This window comes from Eutrema salsugineum, unplaced genomic scaffold (assembly GCF_000478725.1).
Source record: "Eutrema salsugineum unplaced genomic scaffold, Eutsalg1_0 scaffold_1, whole genome shotgun sequence".
NCBI classification, from domain to species: Eukaryota; Viridiplantae; Streptophyta; class Magnoliopsida; order Brassicales; family Brassicaceae; genus Eutrema; species Eutrema salsugineum.
Window position 1 is genome coordinate 18,430,037 of NW_006256909.1, and position 6,000 is coordinate 18,436,036.

Here is a 6,000-nt window from a genome sequence, read left to right on the forward strand (position 1 = left end):
AGTTGGTCTGACCACTGTGGGTTGTTTCTCAGTTAAACTGTTGTGGATTACCAAGTAATGCGTCACACAGTACTTGGTTTTGGTGTTTGTCCACACTAAATGGAACACATACATGCTTCATGTTTTTTAGTTCGTTTGATCACTGAGATATCACAACTTATATGGTCTAAGATGTTTAATATTTTCAAGATGACCTAACTTGTCCATCATATGCTTGCTAGCTACATTAGTATAAGCACTACCATCTATAATCATATCACATATAGTACCTTGTTTTTGTTGGTGCATCTAGTACTGTAAAATATGTTCTCTCTTTCAACTCTCTCTATAGGAATAATGAGTACACATATCATTCTCCTTGTTACTAGTACTTCAACAAAATCAAGATACTCTACGTCTTCTCTTGATTAGTGGGAACATTATTTTGATCATCATGAGACTAATAGTCTCCACTTGGAGCGAGGATCAACACTCCCTGGTATGGACATTTCCTTGACATGTGACCTCTTCCCTGGCATTTAAAACATATTATATCACGAGTTATTTGGGAATTAGGAAACTTACCTTGTTCAGGCTGTATGTTCTCAGAAGCTTCAGTGGGTTTTCTATTGAATCAAGAGTAATCCACTGTCTTTCCTTTGTTCATTGGTTTGGTGCTACTTGGTGCCCATGTTTGTGGTGTTATGGTTCAGTTTGATAGAGCAGACTTGCGTTTAACTCATTTCTCTTTACTTAGCTAGGTGCATTAGCTCCTATCACTATACCAAGTCCTCTCCACCTTTTTGGCTATGAGTTCTTACAAACCATCTATAAACTGAGCAATGAAAGCCTCAGACTCAGCTCTAGTGAATTCATGAGCTTCTCAAATTCTTCAAAATACTCATCCACCATCCAATTTTCATGTGACAACTTTCAATAACGTTTTTGTAAGTCATGATGATAGTGTTCATGCATATATTTGCTAGTACATTTTCAATAAATTGTGCGAATGCTAAGGTTATCTTCTTGCTCTCACCATATATGTAACACGAAACGATGTATTCAAGATGTAATCTATATACATTTCTGGATTATCTTTTCCTGCAAAAATAGGAGGGATTAGTATAATGTATTAATTACCTTCCTTGGTTCTTCTTCTCGTATTTATCTATAGAGGATCACACCTTCTTTGTTGTTGTTGCAACAGAAGGTTTAGTGGATCATCTTCAAGCCCTGACATGTCATCTTCCTCTTCTTGAGATGATTGTAGTAATTGCACATTTCGCATCAAACTCTTGCGTCATAGGATCTACGTATTGACCAATGTGCTCCATCTCATCTCTCATTGCGTTCAGCCTTTGCATGACAGCATATTGTAGAACAGCTTCTTCTTCTCATATGCTGTCTTAGTGGTTTGTTACCCCTTACACTTAGAAAAAAAAAACAAATCAAAGATACCACAAAGGATATAACACATGAGATCGTGACATGAGATCGTGATATGTGTCATCTTTAAGTTAGATCATTAGATCATGTTATGTGTTGATTTAATAATATACAATTTCAATTTTTAATTATTTATTTTGAAATAAACAATAATAGAAAAGCGACGAAGAAGTTACTTTTTTTTAACAAATATAGAAACTAATAAAATCAGAAAAGTAAATTAGAAGAAAAATATAGAAACTACAGAAGAATATGTTTATTTTTTATTACTTATCTATTAGATTACATGTGACTATTCAGATGATCTTTTGTGGAACATCTTGTACTAGCTCGGTATGATCTATATGGAAAAACCCGTGCTCGAGCCTTTTTTGCTAAAGAATCGGCACAGTTTTTTAAGATACGAGAAATAAAGGATAAACTAAAATCTCGGAAGGTCTTTCTAAGATGATGGAAGGAGTCTAGTTCCATATATTTTCTTACAAAATATCTATTAATCCATTTTTTTTATTAAGAGTGTAACATCAAGAGAAGCCCATTAAACCAAATCCCATGTATTAACCTATATAAATGAGTCTGCAGAAAAGAGAGGCTATGTTGCAAACTGAAAACCCTAGCAGTGATCAGCAGCCAGCCACCGAGCCACCAGTGCCGCCTCTGACCACCGTGATATATCATGGTTTTCATGGTTTTGACCATGGTATAAGTCTTATTTATAGAGTCTTTCTAGTGTTTCTCGAGTATTTTGGAGTCTTTACAGGTCATAGGTACGTTTGGAGCTTAATTGGTGATTTTGGAGCACTTTGGAGGTAAACAAGGATCAAATTCGTGAAGGATGAATTATGTGCTTTAGTGTCGCTCGACACCATGGAGAGTGACGCTCGACACCGATCGAAGAAATAAGGAAAACGCGATTTTGTCTCCTATTTGAAGAAGGAGTTGGGCCCAGAAGTTTCCAAATATTCCCTAAGAAGCCCAACACGTGTTTTTAAGTTATAAATAGGGTTTTTAGCCACCTTATATTGATACCTTAGATTTTCTGAGAGAGGAATTTTGTTTTTGAAAGCTTTTGGGGAGACAAGTCTGAAACTCTGTTCAGGAGAGAGAAGATTTCGAACCCCTGTTTATTAATATATTTACTGCTTACTGCAATCTATTCAATCATGTTTATTGCTTCAATCTTCATGTCTGAGTAGTTTGCTTGTTAGGTTTAGGGTTCTCATAAAGGATTTCATTGGATGAAGGATTGATTGATTAGTTAGGGTTCATAATCTATTTAGTTCTTCACCATAGGTTGTTCTTAAAGCTAATTCTGGACTGGCCACCTAGAACTTAGATCTTAGGTTAATTGATTGACACGGAAGTGTAATTGAATAACTGGAAAGAACCTAGGGTGAGCAAAGTAGCTATTCGCAAAGGAATTTGATTTAGATACTTTGTGAACATATCGAACTTGAGCATTAAAGCTGGTTTAAGTCTTTAGGGTTTGCAAAGGAATTTGGAATTCTAGGATTTAGACTTAGATAATTCTCGCAACGGAAGTTGGTTAGTTATAATTTCGTGATTTGAGTTCAAGAACCGTGTTTAACCCTGAACCCTGATTTATCGATTAATTTGCATTCTTTGATTTCCTGAGAAATACCCTTGGCCTAATTCTTTTCCATCGAGTTTACAACCGTTTTGCTTTCATTGTTACTTTTAATTTCATTGTGTTTGCTTAGCGTAATTCAAGCCTATAGAGTTTATTAAGCGAATCTCTCGTCTCTGTGGTTCGACCCCTACATACTACAACTGCACATATGTGCTCTTGCATAGTAGCTCTAGGGATTAAACTTTGAGCAGATCAAGTTTTGGCGCCGTTGCCGGGGACTTGATTTTCGCCATTAAACTTTAGTTCTTGAGTTTCGACTAAGTTTTTCTTAGTGTCGAGCGACACCAGCATTGGTGTCGCGCGACACCCGTCGTTTTTCTTAATTTTATTTTTACTTTGTTACTTACATTGCTCTTTCTCTTTGTCTCAGAAATTAGCAAAGATGGAGAACGGATTGGCATTGGTTCGTGATGATGCTGGAGTCTGGAGAGACCAAGATGGTCATGTGTGTAATGAGAGAGGCCAGCGACTTGATGGAGAGGGTAACATCATCAGAACGCTTGGAGATTACAACAGGCCTGAGCAGTTCTATGCAAATCGATCCGCGATTCGCGCTCCTGCGTTTCAAAGGAACGATTTTGAGTTGAAGCCTGTGTACTACACTCTTGTGGGACAGCATCCTTTTCATGGTCACTCTCATGAGCACCCTATGGATCACATCGAGAGGTTTGAGGACTTGGTCACCAGCATCAAATACAATGGAGTGTCCAATGATTACCTTTTCTGCAAGCTGTTTCCTTACTCTCTTGCTGGAGAAGCAGCTAACTGGTTGAAGCAGTTGGAGCCAGGATCGCTGAATACTTGGGATGAAACCAGGAACGCCTTCCTGCATAACTTCTATGACGATGCCATGTCTGAGGAACTGAAACTCAAAATCTCAACGTTTTCTCAAGGACCAACTGAAGCATTCAAGGCTGCTTGGGTGAGATTCAAGTCGTACCAGCGAGATTGTCCACATCATGGTTTCAGCGATGTTCAGCTGTTGGGTATTTTCTTCAGAGGTATTGATTGGAGGTATCAGATGGCCCTTGATGCTGCGAGCAATGGGAACTTCAACACCAGATACCCTGAAGACGCTGTTGTGCTTATTGAGAACTTGGCTTCTAGCAATAGTACCAAGAATGCAGACTATGAGCGAAGAAAGCAGGCTGGAAACATGGATGGATCACAGATTGCTGAGGTGAAAGCTAAGCTAGACTCTGTGCATAGCCTTCTAGTGGGTAAGAAGTCCGTCCGATACGCTGCAGAGGTTAAGAAATTCGAACCAGATGAAGCACTTGAGGAAGAGGATGTTAACTTCATCAATGGAGATGGATTTCAGGGCCAGAGATTTGGTACTCAGCCAGGGAACACGAATTACAATGGAAATAATCAGAGGAGTACCTTCACAGGTAATCAGAACTATTCTGGTTACAGCTCCAAACCTCAGTACCAGACATCCTACTCCAACAACAGTTTTTCAAGGAACTATGGTTCTCCTCCTACTCAAACTCCAGATAATGAGGTGAAGTCTATGCTGGAACAGATCTTGGAAGGTCAGCAGAAGATGACTGTGGATTTCAATGGGAAGATTGATGCTCTATATCTGGATCTGAATGGAAAAATTGAAGTTCTGAACACTCATATCAGGAAGCTTGATACTCAGGTTGCTCAGACTGCAGAGTCTGTAAAAAGGCAAGAAGGATTCCTTCCTGTGAAGACTGATACCAATCCTAGGCATTACTGCAGTGCCATCTCGTTAAGGAGTGGTAAAAAGTTGACTCATGTGCTTAAAAAGGGTGTTTTTGAAGATGAAATCGTGGAGTTGGACGAATCTGAAGAAAATTTCAAAATTGCAGAGCCGGTGACGAGCGACACCACAACCAGTGTCGCGCATCACCAACCACAGAGCGAAGCTGTTATTGCTCCAAATACGAAATCTGCTGAGGAGAAGGTCTACAAAGCTAAAGTTCCTTACCCAAGGAGCCCTAGAAAGTCCAAGCAAGAGCTTGATGATGCACGATGCAAAGCTTTGATGGAAAAGCTTGTGATTGAGATACCTTTGGTTGATGCTGTAAAAATCACTCCTGTTATCAGACGTTATGTGAAGCGAATGGTGACCAATAATCTCAGCCATGAACAAGGAGTGATGATGATTTCTGAGCAAGTCAGTGCAGTGATTCAGAACCAAATTCCAGAGAAGATGTCTGATCCAGGAAGCTTTGTCTTGGATTGCTCTATGTTCACAGAGAGATTCAAAAGATCGCTGTGTGATCTGGGTTCAAGTGTTAACCTCATGCCTTATTCAGTAGCTGTCAATCTCGGCATGACTGACTTCAAGCCAACAAGGATATCTCTTATCCTAGCTGATCGTTTGACAAGGATACCTGAAGGAGTGTTAGAAGATGTTCCAATAAAGATTGGTGACTGCATGATACCGACTGACTTTGTGGTTTTGGAATATGGAGAGGATCCTAAGGATCCTCTTATCCTTGGGAGACCTTTTCTAGCTACAGCAGGTGCTATCATCGATGTCAGGAAAGGCAGGATCGCTCTAAATATTGGAGATCTGGTGATGAACTTTGACATGGACAAGCTGATGAAGAAGCCCACCATCGATGGTCAGACCTTCTATGTCGACACTCTCACAGAGTTTGCTGAGGAGATTTTCTATGAGATGCTGCCTACAGACCCACTGGAGAGAGCTTTGACCACGTCTGCAACCGAAGCTGAACACTTGGACGAAATTTCAGCATCTTACTTGAAGATGTTGGATTCCAGCGATCATGTGATGCAGCTGGCAGCGCAGACAGAACAGCTCGAGACTCCTGTGAAGGTGAAGCAATTATCCGACTGGAGTGAAGAGAAAGCGCCCAAGATTGAGTTCAAACAACTCCCTGCAGGACTAAGGTACGCATTTCTAGGCTCTAATTCTACTTATCCAA

General features: G+C 39.8%; 1 pseudogene; it reads right to left on the reverse strand.

Annotated features, from left to right (window-relative positions):
* Nucleotides 1-3,941: 3,941 nt before the first annotated feature.
* On the reverse strand, nucleotides 3,942-4,042 carry LOC112082577 (annotated as a pseudogene).
* Nucleotides 4,043-6,000: the final 1,958 nt, after the last annotated feature.